Source organism: Magallana gigas, chromosome 4 (genome assembly GCF_963853765.1).
Source record: "Magallana gigas chromosome 4, xbMagGiga1.1, whole genome shotgun sequence".
Lineage (NCBI taxonomy): Eukaryota > Metazoa > Mollusca > Bivalvia > Ostreida > Ostreidae > Magallana > Magallana gigas.
Window position 1 is genome coordinate 51,683,329 of NC_088856.1, and position 19,135 is coordinate 51,702,463.

Consider the following 19,135-nt stretch of genomic DNA (forward strand, 5'->3'; position numbering starts at 1 on the left):
TCATCCCTGGCAGTTTTAAAAAGCTTCAGAATCTGTCGGCAAAAAATTTGATTTCTTTCTTCAGGTGACAATCAAATTTGACGGAAGGAAAAAAGGAAATGATGGCCCCTAGGGATTATGGGAATTTCTCATTAGTATATTTGTTCTTAATGAAAAGAAAATGAAGAAATGATATGGTTAATGAGACTGACTATACATACGAAGGGTCTCCCCCCAGAAAGATAATGTCTTCATTTGCAACTGAATATTGCTGCTAAATTGTTACATAGCACTAGCAAAGAATTTGCACCAAAAGGGTCAAATATGTTGATGGTCATTAACCTACATTAAAATAAGATTGTAACAAAATTAAAGCATGCAAATAAAAAAAAATAACTAGTTAACTTAATTTAGGGAATATCTAAAAGATACCCTAATACCAATGACAAGAGGCCCATGGGCCACATCGCTCACCTGAGGAACAATAGGTATGATAAAGTCAGCTTAATGGAGTCATAATACAATCTGGACAATGTACATTAATACATGTAGATCCTGTATAAATAAAATCCATTTTCCCCCCTTGGAACTCGGATAGCCCTGATTGCTGAAAATATTTACAAGAGCAGACTTTAATCACCGCTCCTGCACATATATAGGGACTCAACATTATGCAGGCAGGGATGACCGCACACCTACGCAACTCAACAGGTACCAACGTTAATGCAAGCAGAGATAACGCAACCAGGGATGACCTCACACTTGCGCCAACAGCTCAACCTAACGCAGGGAGTGCCGCACACTTGCGCTAGAAAGGCCAGAACACCAGCAGAGATGACCATACACTAGTGCTCCGCCGCAACCACCACCAATACAAGCAGGTATGACCGCACATTTGTATTAATGCTATACAGGGCAGAAATGACCGCACATTCTGTATCGTTGGTTAGAAAAACACGAAGAATAGAAAGAGCAGGGATGTCAACACCCTCAATCTCTCCGTACCTGTTCAAGTTTAACCCCAAACAGTCGCTCGCAGCAATGCAATAGACACTGTCCCTATATATGTGCCAGCCTAAAATAATTCATAGTATCTAAAAATTGGAAATCAAAAATAAACAAACTAATCCAGCCTAACCCAAAACTACTTATGCAGAACAACTTATATACATTGAATATTTAATATTGTATAAAAATAATCATCACATTAATTGGTTAACAGTGGATGCATTAATTAAAATAATCAAGAATCAATAAATCAAGGGCAATAACCCAAAACAGTAATACAAAAAGATTCTAATGAAAAAATAGCTGCCTGCTTCAATTTTATAGTCATATCACATGTTGAGTATTGCAGTTCTCAAAAAGATCCTTTACAATTGTTTATATATGGGATATTTAGCTACATCAAACTCTGAACCTTCTTGTGAGGCAGAAGAATTGTCCTGGAGCCAAAGTCTTAACAATTATACAGAATCATCTTGCTGATTAGTTTCTGAGAAGAAGATTTTTAAAGATTTACTCTTTATTCCTATGTAAAACTTTTAACACCCCCCCCCCCCCATGTGGCCTCACCCTACCCCCAGGGGTCATGATTTTCACAACTTTGAATATACACTACCTTAGGATACTTCCCACAAGTTTCAGCTTTCCTGGCTGATTAGTTTCTGAGAAGAAGATTTTTAAAGATTTACTCTATATATTCCTATGTAAAATTTTAACACCCCCCCCCCAATGTGGCCTCACCCTACCCCCAGGGATCATGATTTTCACAACTTTGAATCTACACTACCTGAGGATGCTTCCACACAAGTTTCAGCTTTCCTGGCTGATTAGTTTCTGAGAAGAAGATTTTTAAAGATTTACTCTATATATTCCTATGTAAAACTTCGACCCCCCATTGTGGCCCCAACCTAACCCCAGGGGTCATGATTTTCACAACTTTGAATCTACACTACCTGAGGATGCTTCCACACAAGTTTCAGCTTTCCTGGCTGATTAGTTTCTGAGAAGAAGATTTTCAAAGATTTATTCTATATATTCCTATGTAAAACTTCGACCCCCCATTGTGGCCCCACCCTACCCCCGGGGGTCATGATTTTCACAACTTTGAATCTTCACTACCTGATGATGCTTCCACACAAGTTTCAGCTTTCCTGGCTGTTTAGTTTCTGAGAAGAAGATTTTTAAAGATTTACTCTATATATTCCTATGTAAAACTTCGACCCCCCATTGTGGCCCCAACCTAACCCCAGGGGTTATGATTTTCACAACTTTGAATCTTCACTACCTGAGGATGCTTCCACATAAGTTTCAGCTTTCCTGGCTGATTAGTTTCTGAGAAGAAGATTTTTAAAGATTTATTCTATATATACCTATGTAAAACTTCGACCCCCCCCCATTGTGGCCCCACCCTACACCCGGGGGTCATGATTTTCACAACTTTGAATCTACACTACCTGAGGATGCTTCCACACAAGTTTCAGCTTTCCTGGCTGTTTAGTTTCTGAGAAGAAGATTTTTAAAGATTTACTCTATATATTCCTATGTAAAACTTCGACCCCCCATTGTGGCCCCACCCTACCCCCGGGGGTCATGAATTTCACAACTTTGAATCTACACTACCTGAGAATGCTTCCACACAAGTTTCAGCTTTCCTGGCTTTCTGGTTCTTGAGAAGAAGATTTTTGAAAATTTCTCAAAATTTTTCATTAATTTCTAATTATCTCCCCTTGAAAACGGGTGTGGCCCTTAATTTTCACAACTTTGAATCCCCTTTGCCTAAGGATGATTTGTGCCAAGTTTGGTTGAAATTGGCCTTGTAGTTCTTGAGAAGATGTTGAAAATGTGAAAAGTTTACGGACAGACGGACGGACAGACGGACGGACAGACGGACGGACAGACGGACAGACGGACGGACAGACAAAATGTGATCAGAATAGCTCACTTGAGCTTTCAGCTCAGGTGAGCTAAAAAATGCCTATATTATGGCTTAATGCAATTTGGCCAAATCCAATGAAGTTTATACTGATAAATTATGTTTAAATTTATCAAATCAAACTCAATGGTACACTGATTTCCAAAGGCATACTTATATATGCCCCAGCAGGACCTCAGAGTCTTAGATAATTGTCATGTTGATGATCAATTAGTGGGACCTTGACCTTGGTCAATGACCTCAGATCAAGGTCATGACATACTTTCAGGTCATGAGCAATATCAATGTCAATTATGTGTACATTTATCATGAAGAGAGAAACTGAAGTTGTACAGAGTTATAGGAATCTACATATTATGGATATTTGTAGCTGCAGAACTGTAGTTTTTTGGTCAGAAAAAAAATTAGAGGGGTAAACACACTGTCACCCATCCAATTTTTTTTCTGACCAGAGAACTACAGTTCTGCAGATAGGACATTTGCAGAGGGTTTACTTTTACAGAATTAATTTGTTTAAGAATTTCATGAAATGCAGCATTATAATCAAATACATAATATGTGTCTCAAAAACAGACAATGTGATTTACACACCTTTAATCAAAGCACAATTGAGGTTACCTTACACATGTTTTCTTTGTAATACAGGTTAAAATCAAAGTCCTGAGAGTATTCCAGGTATGCACAAATGCCCACCTGTTTACATTTAAAATACACAATGTAGCCTGAAATATCTGAATCATTAAGGTATGTGTTGGAAATTTATCTAGCCTACTTATACAGTGTAAACTGGACTGGACATTCACAATAACAAAAGTTTATAGTTTCCCTATGCGGGTTCTTTTGAAGTTAGTGAAAGTCAAGGTGTTTTCCCTATTATCTAAACATCACTTAATGGCAATTCAATGAAATATTTTCCAATGTTTTAACAATATCAGAATGATTTAAGTTTACCAAGAAGTGTTTCATTAAAACATTAACAAAAAGTAATGAGTAATGAATAAGAAAAATGTAAGTAACATCAACAAAGGAAGATTACTTTTTAAAATTAAGAGGAACATATGGTCTTGACCATTTTTAGACTATATGTATATTACTCTCCTTAAGAAGAACTCTGTATAAAGTTATAGGAAAACATCCAAACTTAAAAGTTAAAATTTATGGAATTTTATTCTTTACTGAATGATAGGTTATAGCTTATCAAATGATTTTTAAAAAATTAAAATGTAAGGTATATCTGGCCCCGGGGCCATAAAACTTAGTAGAGCTCACTCTTGCTCTCAGTCTGACTTTTCCACTATTATAAAAGTGAGACTTAAAACAAACGTAAGCTCATCTAAGTAAAATGGCCCAAGGGCCTGATGGTTAATTTTGTTGATAACCTACTAAGCCTTCTTAAGAATGTATGCAAGGAACAAGCTTTTCGTTGGTGTTAAAAAAAACCCCGATTAAATGCAATAGACAGTACCATATTTAAGGAAGTTTAGGATATCGTATATCCGGTATTTTTCGCGATGATCTAATTTTCGCTTTTTTCAGGATGTCTTTTAAAACGCAAATCATTGAATAAGCAGAAATTATATTCTGTATTATTTTCTAAAAGAAACTTTTCAAATCGCAATAAATGACTTGTGCAAATTAAAAATGCTACACATTTTCCCCATTTTTGCAAATTTTGTGACACACGAAAAAAAACACCTGGATATATGGTATGTACTAATGGTCTGCTGGATTTAGAATATATGATATAATCTTCTAAAAACTGTAATAAGTTTATCTGTATTGGTAGCTCACTGGGTAAAGCAGTTAAGGACCTCAGACGTGACGTTCCTCAGTTTAAGATAATTTTCCTTGATAGACTCTTTTTTATTTGCAATTTAAACCTGGGTATTACCATGGTATTTTTATAGTTTGAATTTTTTAAATTTTTCTTTAAATGGCCTGCAAAATGCAATTCAATGCTTATCATAATAAAGTTTATAATATATTCAATTAAACCTATATATCCAAATGGAGAACATTTAAAAACATAAAAAAAAATAATTTTGGTATTACGTCAGAGTAATCTTCACATCGAGGAGATAGGGAAAAATGAAAACAATTAATGGAAGATGAGACTCGCATCTGACCTTAACAAAGTAAATTTAACTCGGACCCTAAAATCTAGAATTAACTGTGTAAAGAAATAATCAGAAGGAAAAAGAAAAAAAAATTAGATCCGTTACTTGAGTAACAAATTGCTCATATAATTAAGTACACTCTTCATTGTCAAATTCCATTTAAGGAACAACTATTAAGGGAGAAAAGAAAATGTTGGCAAAATAATTTACATAACAAAAATCCTTACAAAAATGCCAATTCAAACATTAATTATAAACATGTATATACCAAATCCTTTATCTGCACACCAGTGAATATCTCAAAGTGCTCAATACAGGCTAAAATAGACACGATCAAGTTTCTTACTGACTTAGACAATAAGAGATTTGGCATACTCTTCAACCTCTCTTGTTACTGGAGCGGCAGTTCATTCCCCTATGATTTCCTCTACCTAATCGACCAGTCATTTCTCCACTTGTTCGAGTGGTTACAAACCAATAGACAGATTTGCTGTCTGACAGACACATTTATTATCCTCAAACAAAGTTCCTATATTCACTGATTTTTTTTTTTTTTACTCCCTTTCTCCTTTGCCAACAGCGTGGTTTTTCTCTCAGCGCAATCTGTCCATCAAGCAGACCCCTCAACATTGTACAAAATCAGAAAACCGACCTGTCCCCAGAAGAAAAAGAAAAAAAAATCTCCATTGTCTCCAGATTTCTTGTATTGCGGAAAAAAGTAAATATTCTTGAGGCCTAAACAGCCTGGTAAAAAAGACTCTCTGATAATCTTGGCAAACATTTTGTCGAACCAAGAGACAGCGAATATGAACCAGAGGCAAATAAATGATCAGGATCGTAAAACTGTGTAAACTCAGACTTTGAAAAACGTAACTGGGACCAGTAGACACTTCGCTGCGGACTCGTCCTATCAACACTGCAAACAAACATCTCCGCAACTCTATCTTATGAGAAAAAAAAATCAAACAACAAAAAACCATCAGATGGCGACAGCATTAGTTGAAGAAGATCCCAGAGCCAGATCATGTTCAAATATTAGTTTGATAAAATCTACGACGATCTTGAAAGCGCAACTCTAAGACAAGTAGATGAAATTGAACTCTTGCCTTGTAAAATAGTGCTTCATTATCTGTAATCACTTTGAGTACATTTTTCAGTTTACTTAGTCTAAGAGTTAATTAATGGTTTATTTAAACCAAGTTTTGGTAAAATTTTAAAAATGGCCTATTTTTAAAGATTAAATGAGAAGATTTTATTTATAGAATATACCATATATTTTATTTATTCAAAATAAACATTAAGGTATAAGTTAAAGCTAATTAATTTTTTTATATCAACATAAAAGGCTTGATCATTAGCAATTAAAAAACTAGCAATTAAGTGACATTTCTGGTATTACTTCATCTTTAATCTTAATCCGATAATTTAAGTTTTTCTGTTGATGGAGTAATAAATTAATGGCTTTTAAACACAAAAAGAAAACATTATAAGTAGGCTGTAGTTAATATAGAAGCTATAACAGTTCTAGAAAATTTATAATTAATTCATGAAAAAATATCAAAAAACTTTAATGATACAGGTTGCTAATTATTCAGTAAGAATTTGTTGAAGAGCATATAAAATTAAGAAAATTTAGATGACGTTCTTCGCTAAGGTTATTGTTTAGGAAAGTACCAGCCGGTATTTAGTAACAACCAGAACTCCTTCGTCTTACTCATCAAAGACATAATCCTTATACAATAAAACATGCTTATAACAAGGTGCCAGGGACGGGCGACTTTACTTCGTTATAAACGTAATTTGTTATATCCGTCAAAGTTACAACATGTAATAAAGTCTCAGGGAATGAAAATCATTTCGCTGTAAACATCAATTCATTATAAGCGTGTTTGCTATAACCTTCTTTTACTTTACCTGGGATATATTGAGTCACATTACACGGTCCAAACTCAACTCACCCTAGTATTTACATGCTCAACAAGGTTCTAATCAATCCTGACTATATTTGCTTGACATGATACCAACAAATTGGTAATCTAACTCCCAGTTTGATAACACAAACAACATAATTAGGCCAATTAGTATCCCGTTGCTCCCAGGAAGTGGCTTTGAACATTTTCTATGCCAGATTAGCCTGGATATTTTGGACAGTTCCAGTACAATACCCCCAAGTTTCCTGTGTTGATTGCTCTCATTCCAGCCCAGGTGCTCCACAGCTTTTGATGGACCCTATACAAGGATGCTGTAATTCAGATTTAGGTGACAGTTGGGTATTTAGTCCAATCTGCCGATTTACGCCTCATTTCATTATCAGAATTGAGTGCCATCACAGGAATAATTGAAGAGTAATTGTCATGAACAATGCATAATAGTTAAATGGTTTACAGATTTTTTTTGTGTAAAATGATTCTTAATCTTAGTTTCCAAAAAAAAAAAATGAAAGAAATAACGTACTGATTAATTAACTTAAAGATGACATGAATGAACAATTTCTGTTGTGAAATTCTCTAATCTAATGCAAATTCGTCCATTCTATGAACTTAAACTATCACCAACTTGAAGTTGAGATACCATTATTAATACAAAAGGATAAAAATGGACAGTAATATTAAAAGTTCCAACCTTATAACTTAGCTATAAAAGATTTTCTGATTTTTCCTATTTCTTTTTTTTATTCAATAAAAACAGTACATTTCTATCAAAGTTTTCATAGATTCAAATTTCCATTACCTTTATATTGTTCTTAATCTTTTCCCACTTTAAAAATTTGTGGGGCCAAAAATAAACTTGATGGAGCTAAATTAAATTATCTCTGAAATCCATTACTCTAATGTTATCACTCAATAACCAAGTGACTAAACAGGTCTTTTATATTTCCTCACAAAAACATGGACTCACAATTAACACTGCACTGGGAAAGAAGAAGTGATGTGCAGCTTCGTAACCGGTAATTTTCTTTATGGGTAAAACGCCATGATTTTTAGCACGTCCACACCAGTTTTAACGCTCCTTGATGGAATAATTCATGCGACTAAGATTACACGGACGAATTACGTTGTCAGTTTTCGTGATGCTAGTTCACCTTGTTCAATGAACTTATACCAAATGTGGGGAACGTCCCGTTAACTAAGTTTTAATTATATTTATAGGTAAGATATATATTGCAGAGGTTGAGGAAATTAAAAATGAATTTCGGTAATAATTTTGCTTTTTAGAATTTAAAGTATTTAAGTAACCATTTGTGAATGCCATGAAAATATTTAAAAGTTTAATATTAGTTTAATTAAAAATATATTTAACAAGTCTAAACATCCAAATGGTTGTTATTTAGTTTACAGTCAAATTTCATTCATCAGACCACATATTTATTATGCCATACCTTAAATTTTAAAGCACAATTTAGAGTTGCTTTCAGATATTGTTAAATTTTACAAATTAAGAGTGTCAATCATCGATTATTTAAAAATATTAAGCGATTCTAATGAATTACTGAAATTCTGACTTAAGGTGGTGTGGGACCCTCCATATTGTGAAGTACTTCCTATTGAAACAATCAATAAAATCAAGTATAATTTAATAATTTATTTTTTTCTCAAAATTGTTACCTAAGTGTGTGACAGTGGGTTAGAGGATTAACTACTAATCTGTAAGTCACAAGTTCGAATCCTGCTAGGGCTTTTATAATTTTGACATTTCTAAAAGAAAAATTAAAATATTCTTGGTGAAATATTGTAAATTTGAAATTTCAATATGGTGAAAGTGTTTCGTTTGTAATATACTTCTATCCACATAAATACTCAGACAGGCATCCCATACCACCTAAGTCTAAATCCTATCATGATCCTTTCAGGACCCTGATTAATTTAGGCTGACCATCAAAAAGAGAAATATATATCCAAAGTAAATCCCTCTTAATATAATTGCAATAACACACTGGGTTTGTATAGTACTGTTACTGCATGGACACTAGAGCATTGTCCAAAGTAAGCAACAAGACAAGCAGGGATACAAGGGGATCATTTCAAAAGCCTCGAATCACCCCTGCACAATGTTCGACAACGAATGGCGATTGTTGCTTTATTTCCCCATTCAGAGTGGCAGTGGCAGTGGAGGATATTCAATTTCCCGTGTCGAACATCATTCGTGTTTGTATACAATGAGAGGGAGATATGTGATAACTAAGTCTTCAATCACTTGATGAATAACTGAAAAAAATACCAACCACCTAAACTGAGCAGCCCAGAAATCAATGTGTAACAATGTCTCAGAGTTTACATTGACAAGTTTTCCACCATTTGCTATACCTTAACATGACTCCAAGCAAACTTAAATACCAACAGATTAGTAATTTTTATTGACCAAGTGAGTCCATTAGCTGCTAAAGAACTAAAAGCTTGTCAATGAGTACAATGTTACATTTACTGGCTCAATTTTCATATATTTTCTGGGTTCCCTTCTTACAAAATACAATCTTAATTTGCTTAATTCACAATGAACCTTTAAAAAAAATTGACAGCCCACAAAAAATTGGCCCCAAAAATTTAAATGAGTATTTTGTTCTGTGCATACTGGATTGCGTAGGGGGTTTTGGGGCCAAATATTGTGACGTTTTGACCTTGGGTTGACCTCGCGTGAGATTGGAGCCATTTTTCAGTGACCATTATATCCTCTCTGGTCTCTGTAATCTCTGACAATCTTCCTCATCATTCTTAAAAGGAGACATTGAAAAATGGCTGCAGAAGTTCATGTAATTATTCTAACTTAATTAACTGACCTCCTCGTTCTGAGATGACTTTTTCCGATCCAACCTCCTAGTGTGAGGAGGTGTCTGGAATTCAATTGAAAAAGTATTTGACTTAACATTATATTTCTTAAGTCATATTATTACTGATCGAGCCTCCAGTCTATGATACAGTAAAACAGGGTTATAGCATACATATGCTTATAATGAATTGACGCTTACAGCAAAGTGATTTTGTTATTCCCTGTGACTTTATTACATGTTGCAAACTTGACAGATATAACGAAATACACTTATAACAAAGCAAAATCACCCATCCCTGGCACTTTGTTATAAGTGTGTTTTACTGTATGTATATTTGATTGGTAATCTACAGCCTCTAAAAATTATAAAGTTCTAATTAAAGTTGATAATTTGTTTATCTTCAAATTTCATACACAATTGCCTTTGTGATATACCAAAACTAAGACTTGTTGATTTTGTTTTGCAAAAGATGATGCATGAGTCCAGCAAGTTGAAGGGAAAAAAAAGAGAGTATAAGAACCAGTCGATCTTCTGGGGCAAAAATAACAATTTTTTTACATTGGTCATTTTCTCTTTTGAACATGTATAGGTCCTCCCAATCATCATCACAGATTTATCCTTCCTCCAGCCCTACTGCTTCAATTTTTTTTAGTTTTAAGCCTGCCATGAAAATTATAAGCCAATTACTAGCACACAGGGAGAGAGGTTCAACCTCCCACTTTTAATCAGATTTAGGAATTTAACTGTACAGAGTTGCTATTCATGAACCAGATTCGACCTGCGTAGTGACAGGGCCAAATTCTATAGGATTTCTGAGTCCTCTGGGACAAATTAACGCTGGACAGCCAAGCAATGCAATCAGAAATCATTCAAATAAAATGCCACTCTTGTTTAATGGGCAATTCTTTTTTATATGGCATCTCATAATAAATTCATTGCTTCTTCATTAATTATTGTAAATTATTATAAGTAATATATATTGTATGTATTTATATAAGCTAGCAATGTTGAGAAACCACTGCATGCATGACAGTAAACCACACATTTTATTACAAAATCAAAGTACTGAAGTACTGACGGGAGTTGATTTTATCGATTATCATTTATCTTAAAATCAACTTATTTTGCATGGCAATTAGTTTCTAGTCTGTATTTGAATTACGCACTTTTTTATTATATGAATTTTAGACTTTTCCGACAAGAATTTCAAGAAACCCCATATGAATCATGTTGTGTAATATTTAAAGATAGATTTCAAACTATGTATAAGTAATCGAAGCAATTCTAAAAGTTTTAAGAATCCAAGCACTTATAGTCTCGTTCAACCAGAGGCTCTGCTGTCTCTGTTAATCTCTGATAAGAAAGACTAGAGCCTTTCTGCTTGTCAGAGATTTACCGAGACAGCCGAGCATTTGGTTGAACGAGGCTATATTAAATTCTGGCGTATGAATACATGAGACTATAAAAATTTCTTAGTTGTTCGTATGATATGAAATCTTACTTTTTTCAAAGTGTTTATTGATAAGTTTCCTTGAAAAACAATGCTTCAGCATAAGTCTTGTCAGCGGTGATGATTTGTGCTTAGGTCCAAACACTGTTTCACTTTCGGTTTGCCAGAGTACATGTAACTGCATAGGAGTGTTGATTAAAATCAATATCTCCCAAAAAAATTAATTTTGCTAATGAATGTCCACACCATGCATGTTTTTTCTGGTCATCAAAGCCTAAAAATGCTTTCAATTGTCTCAGTTCAAAGCCCCCAGGGCTGTAGCTCTAACTATAAAAAGAGAGACAAATAGTCTAAAGACAGGGATCAATCTAAGTATCAGTACTTGTTATACAGATAAGTTAAAAACATTCTGTTGATCCAAAAGTATTCTATAGGTCAATTAATGATTTTGACAATCGCTTAATGAAACAAAATGACCTCCAAACAAGTGAAAAGCTGTCAATGTGACAGCAAACCGGGTTTTCTTTAATGTGAACTATTTTGCCCAAAAATGACTAAGTTCAAAAGCTGGGTATTTTTTTCTTAAATTATCGGAAATCAAAATCCTAGCAATATGCACACCTCTGATATATGTACAATTGATCTGCAAAAGAACAACTTCCTATATTGAAAACTGTAGGAGGAGTTATCCGTACAATGAGGGTACCCTATATGCAATATTTTGCCAGAAAATGACTAAGTTCAAAAGCTGGTATTTTTTTCTTAAATTATCGGAAATCAAAATCCTAGCAATATGCACACCTCTGATATATGTACAATTGATCTACAAAAGAACAACTTCCTATCTTGAAAACTGTAGGAGGAGTTATCCGTACAATGAGGGTACCCTTTTGGCAGCCGCCCGCCCACCCGCCATTTTCACCATTTTAATAACCGGATTTTTCCTTTGGAAAACCCGGTTAAAAATTGATAAAAATGTAAATTATGAATAAAATGGATCCGACTTTGACAACCAAATCAATCGCAGCCAAAAAAAACACTGTCTCAATGTGTGATGATGCTCAACTGAGCTTGAACTGTTTTCTAAAGGAATGAAAGCAGTGGCTAAATACTGTTAAATCCCAATTAAATGCAAGGAATTAATATCCGCGTAAAATTGCGAGAAGCACATCTCGCAGATTTTAAAATCTCGCTTTATTTATTTTTCAGACAGATGTAAACTATTTGGAACTGTGATAAAAATTTGGCATTTGCGATTTTATATTCTCGCTATTTGATGCAAAACTATTGAATCGCAGATGAGTCACGTAAAATAAGGAATCTACAGTTTACACTGTATATAGGGTATTTTCGCCCCCATGTAATTTTTGCCCCTCTACACTTGCGAACAGTTTCGCCCTGTTTTGAATTTATCCAGACAGTATTTAAAGAAAACAAAATTTAAAGTACCGGTATTGAAATTCACCCAGTTTTAAAATTTCGCCCGCTTACAAAAAGGGCAAAAAGGGCAAAAATAAAATTTGGGACAAATTTTTCCCTGAATACAGCATTGTACACACTTTTCATTTCCCTTTTCACATACTTGAACACTTTCATTTCAGGTACAAGTACTAAATTTCCATACCATTCAAGAGTCAACATCTTCAAATGCCTGCACCTTATCATTAACAGTTTTCAGCAAATTGATTGTAATTTGATACTTATGATTGACTGTAATATAATGACTGCAATGATATCTCCTTAATGTATTTCTGAATCAGAAACCCTTTCTGAGTAGCCATATCTTCATTGAAACCCAATCCTTTCCAACTGAAGCCATCGACAGGCTGCAATATTAATGCTGCAGAAATGGCTGAGCAGCAAATATTGACGGTATGTTTCTGTGTCTGATGTTTAAACAGAATAGAAAGACATGTTTGTCTTCTTCTTTTATACTAATCGAGAGGTTGAGATTTTTTACGCGTACATGTACATCATCCGTGTACTTGTACAAGTACATTTCCACGTAAGATGAAAAATACGCACGAGATTCATCTGGTATATTACGCATAGCGTGTAACGTACATTTTACATATTAGAAAATTATAACCTTTGACTGATAAAAACTTTCTTTAAAACGTAATGATTGAGATGTAAGGGCGCTATGGGTGTCTTATGATGCATGTGGGTTAAATAACCTTAAACCTTTGTATAAGATTAAAGTTAATCATAATATTTAACCAGAAAAAATTTCTATCTATCTTCATAATAACAGAAACGTTTTAACATGTAAAATTTAAGCTTCAATCAGTAAATTAGACTTTAATTTAGAAAATTCATAGTTTTAAATCTGTAAAATTCACACTTTGAGATTTTATGATTTTTGTACATGCACATGTACTTGCAATAAAAGACTTACCAGTGCACACACACAATTAAGATGAAAAATACAGATGAGATTTATATTACATATAGCGTGTAAAGTGTACATTTTATAATCAGAACATTAATAAGCCAGGGTGTCCTCCTATTTAAAAAACTGCTTTTCAAAGAAACGTATGAAATCCAATGAAATAAATACATCAAGTTACCGGTATACTTATATCATTATCAATGGATTTATACTTGAAAATTATAACATAATTAAATGTTGAAAATAAAGTACATTAATACAGGTTAATTGAAGTTTACATATTCACAAGTTTAAAGAACTAAGTTTACATTTCAAGTTAATATAAAAGGTTTGAAATGTTAATTCTTGTTAACTTAAAAGGTTAAGGAGGTTAACTCTCCTGTGATGAAGGGGAAAGTCTGGAACAGAAAGCCATTATTGTATTTAGACATTTAACTGAAAGAAAACATTTTTTCTTCCCTGAGTAATTTGACTTACAAGTCTAAGTATATAGCTAATTGTATTCTCTCCAATAGTTTCACAGTCGCAGTCGTCTCTCACATTAATTCTGCGATCTAATGAAATTACACAATCTGGAATAAAAACGAATCTCGATCTACTGCACCTGAGGCCAAGCACCACCAATCAAATCTCCCGAAAATACATCTTCCCTGGCTTTGAAGCCAAGATAAACAACTTCTTATCACATTCATTAAAGATTTGCCCTGTCAAACACATTCCAAGGAAAAGAGGGAAAAAACTTGGTCTGGTCCATTCATTTTCCTCAATGTCCCATAAACACAGAAGAATCGCATGCATTACAACCTATAATTTATATTTAAAAAGATAAGTAAATGGGAAACGAGTGCATGGCATGTTATTAGAAAGTCATGCTAAATGTTTTTATTTCTTCCAAAAGTTATCAATTATTTTTTAGTAGATAGTGGAAACAGTATAAGGTGTTATGTTGAGTGAGTGGCTTCATCTAATATACATCTGAGCAAATTTTTTAACATTTGTTTCACATTTAAAACCCCTTAGAGGTCAGTACAATATTGATGTACTGTAATTTATGTCTAATGAATGTATTATAAATCAGCTGACAAACAAACCAACAAACCAACATACCCCTTTTTGAACAAAACTTTAAATAGCAGAGCCTGTCTTTGCCCTTTAGATACAGGAGAGCCAGCTAGCATGTACTCTGTCTAATGTCTACATTTTTTCATAAAGTAATAAACGTCTCAAAATAAGCAATGACAGCTAACAGTCTAAAATGAAACTCTGCTTAATTTTCACACATATAATTTTCAAAAAATCCATTATTGCAGCATATTTAATTAAGTTTGTTATAATATTATATTGTATAATTAGTCCAAATCAAGCCAGGCATCAGGTTTTGTATGTCTCACAAGTAGTTATTATCTTGATGCTCTCTAGGGACAAAATTATCTTTCAATGCAATAATAACACCCTGTTATCCTTTAAAAAAGTTTTGATGTGTTTTTATTGCAAAAACATAATTGTAGATAACAGTTAACACCCTTTGTGTACAGTAACTGTAATGGTTTTGTGTGAAATAAAAGTAATGTTTTGTGTACAGTAAATGTAATGTTTTGTGCACAGTAAATGTGATGTTTAGTGTACATATTTGTAATGTTTAGTGTACAGTAAATATGATGTTTTATTTACAGTAAATGTAATACATGTAATGTAAATGTGATGTTTTGAGTACAGAGTTATTATGTTTTGTGTACAGTAAATGTGAAGTTTTATGTAAAGAAAATGTAATGAACTGAGTATGGTAAATTTATTGTTGAATGTACATTTTGATATTTTGTGTACAGTAAATGTGATGTCAGTGTACAGTAAATGTGATGTCAATGTACAGTAAATGTGGTGTCAATGTACAGTAAATGTGGCATCAGTGTACAATAAATGTAATGTCAATGTACAGTAAATGTAATGTCAATGTACAGTAATTGTGGTGTCAATGTACAGTAAATTTTGTGTCAGTGTACAGTAAAGGTGATGTCAATGCACAGTAAATGTGATGTCAATGTACAGTAAATGTGATGTCAGTGTACAGTAAATGCGATGTCAATGTACAGTAAATGTGATGTCAATGTACAGTAAATGTAATATCAGTGTACATATTTTGTGTACAGTTAATATAATGTCAGTGTACAATAAATGTAATGTCATTATACAGTAAATGTAATGCTTTGTATACAATAAATATAATGTCAGTGTACCGGTACATTAAATGTAATTTCAGTGTACAGTAAATTTAATATCAGTGTTCAGTAAATGTGATGCCTTGTGTAGAGTAAATGTGATGTTTTGTGTACAATTTCAGTTTACAGTAAATGTAATGTCAGTGTATAGTAAATGTAATGACAGTGTACATTAAATGTGATGTTTTCTGTGTACAGATAATGTAATGTCAGTGTTTAGTAAATGTGATATTTTGTGTTCAATAAATGTAATGTCTGTATACAGTAAATGTGGTTTTTTGCACAGTAAATGTGATGTCAGTGTACAGTGATTGGGATGTTTTGTGTACAGTAAATTTGATGTTGTACAGTAAATATAATGTTGTGTGTACAGTAAATGTGACAGGAATAACATTGTACAGTTTCTTTTGAGAGAGAGATAGAGAGATAGAGAGAGATAGAGAGGGAGAGAGAGAGGTAAAGAAATATTAGACATTTTATGAAAAAACCAAAATCCTGGACAACTTTCTTTTTTCAAGAATAACAGTGTCCTGACTTAACCAATGAAATTGTTTTGTAAAAAAACAACAACAGCAACAAAAATCTTAGGACATTTTGAGATCTATCAGATATCATGTGTAAGGGGGAGGGGGGGTAATTAGAACTGTGACAATTACACTTTCATGTGGATTTTTTTACTGATCGACAATAAGGACAGGTTGATTCAGATCAATACAGACCTGTATTTGTGTGTATCGTGTACAGGACAGCCCTTGATCTCATATTGAGTCTTACTACTGTCTCACATTTTTATAACAACTACTGCATTTTACGTAACTTTTGAGTGAAACATTAGTGGATGATTCACTTGTGTTTAGTAGTATTTACAAAGATTGTTTTCTATTTAGTTTATTCTTCCAAGAAAATTACTTTTCTTCATGCAAACAAGTAAAAATGTTTTGTTCTGATGACAATTTAGTTAATGCATAAAAATTAGAAACAGAACCCACTTTAAACATTTTAGAGTTTTTAGGATGAAACAGTTCGACACAATGCATTGGTCTAATGCTTCTGGCATGTTTCAAATTACCCTGCACATGCTATTAGAGGGAGCACGGAGCAGCCAGCTAAAGCCAATACACAGCAGCTCCATACCGCTAAACTCTTCTCACAGAGAGGCTTGTTGATTGGCTAAATTAGTCCCTTCTTTTGTCACATGGTATAAAGTTCAAATATTTGAACAAACAATTCTATTGGTTGTTATGTCCCGCAAGCAGGATTTTAACTGCAAACAAGGAGAAACATATCTTTTAAAAAAATTTGTGCAAGGAAAAAAACCCACCTAGACATCCGATGTGACCCTGCTTCAATTCAGTATTTATTTTAGCTCGATCTCTAAGCTTCCTCTGATACAGAGCATTGATCTGGTTTATCAGTGGTGGTGTTACTTAACAGGAATTTAACAATATCTTGTCCAAGTAAGTCAAGTATCTTTTCTTATTTAATTTCATTTAATTCCTAAATTAATCAGAAGAAATCTAAATTTAAATAAAAACATAGAAGCATAAATTTCTCTTTTAATATTCACTGTTTCTATTTAATGTATTTGTTCCTAATATATATTTTTTCCCAAGCATTAAATCTATAATTATGGCTGTCTATAATGAAAGTGATAAAAATTTGAACAACAAATTGAAATTTGGAAGTGCTCTATTGACTTTGCAATAAATCCTGTGTTGTACAAGAAAACAAAATTAAAAGTGAATCTAAATTGAAATCAGATAATTTTATTAACTATTAAATCATCTCTTTTGTTAAGACTAAAATCAAGGCTGTCTTCCTTAATAGCTATTGGGTCCAACAAATCAATATTGATTAGATTTTTGCACTGAAAGTAAAAGCCACTGATATTAACTGCTATCTTGTCAATACCCAGTACTTAAAGGCCTATTTATCTGAAATCTTTAATCCAAAGTAACCTGAAAATTTTTAGAAGTGAAGAAAAAAAAAAGATAATCCAGTTAACTTGATACCGACGAGATAACTGTAACACGTACTTGAGAGAATAGCAGAGAGAATCAATTTTAAAAAGGGCTTAAGCTCTGAATTACAGGATTAAGATAGTGATCATATTTTTTTTTTTACATATTAAGAGCTTCACAGTGAATTATTTATTACAATTTCCACTGTTTATCACCGTTCAATATGAATTTAAGTTTGTTCGTTTTTTTGTTGTTTTTTTTCCCCAAATTTGAAGTAAATAAATACCAAATCAAATTAAGGAAAATTAAAGTCTCCATGCACCTCTATGATACAATTTTCAGTAAACATTCAACTACATGTAACAACTGACTTTGATAGAAAAATACAGCAAAACACAAAATTATTATATTTTTCACCCCAGTTTGAAAAAACTAGTGTATTAACCTTCACTAATAATAGTGCCCATAAACCAAAATAACAACGCCTCTCGCAGTGGAATAGTCTAATGGTAGCTTTGCATGATCCAAGTCGTTAAAACAACTCATCATGCAATTCTGTGTTGAAAACATGTCAAGATGACCGTTTTCTATACAGTAAACCAGTCACGAAAATTAAATTAAAACGTGTGATACCATCAATTTTATTTGGTTATATCATTTTAGCAATGGCGGCTCTTTGTAGTCTAACACCTGACTGCAAACTCGACTGTCCGCTAGTGCGAATCTCAATGCTTCGCATTCATGCAATATTATATTAAATATCGTCTCAATCCGACAGAATCAATTGAAATGTACGAGCTTCGAGATGAACAGATGCACCTTAACGCACACTTCCTGCATTGATAAAATACTCATATTTTACGCCATAAATGCCTCATTTAGATGATATGGTCTATAAATATGGTATTCGTGAAAAGTTATTTTTTTTTTCCTCTCCATGATTTCAGATTTGCATCAAATTGCTCCTGTTATAATTATCTAATGCATTTATGAAGGGGAAAGGAAAGGGTGGTAATGATAAGGGGAAAGGAAAGGGTGGTAATGATAAGCTGAAGGGGAAAGGAAAGGGTGGTAATGATAAGGGGAAAGGAAAGGGTGGTAATGATAAGCTGAAGGGGAAAGGAAAGGGTGGTAATGATAAGCTGAAGGGGAAAGGAAAGGGTGGTAATGATAAGGGGAAAAGAAAGGGTGGTAATGATAAGGGGAAAGGAAAGGGTGGTAATGATAAGCTGAAGGGGAAAGGAAAGGGTGGTAATGATAAGGGGAAAGGAAAGGGTGGTAATGATAAGGGGAAAGGAAAGGGTGGCAATGATAAGC

At 33.4% G+C, this 19,135-nt stretch overlaps 2 protein-coding genes across 4 annotated transcripts in view; one reads left to right on the top strand and one right to left on the bottom strand.

The window, feature by feature from the left end:
• Window positions 1-19,135, bottom strand: part of LOC105332492 (protein MON2 homolog) — a 129,459-nt gene that overhangs the window by 41,576 nt on the left and 68,748 nt on the right. The window lies entirely within an intron of this gene.
• The window catches only part of LOC105332490 (G-protein coupled receptor dmsr-1), a 39,278-nt gene continuing 37,252 nt past the window's right edge, over window positions 17,110-19,135 (top strand). Inside the window, exon 1 of the mRNA XM_011435121.4 lies at window positions 17,110-17,314. The gene's annotated coding sequence lies outside the window, so the exon portion shown is untranslated. The remainder of the gene's footprint in view (window positions 17,315-19,135) is intronic.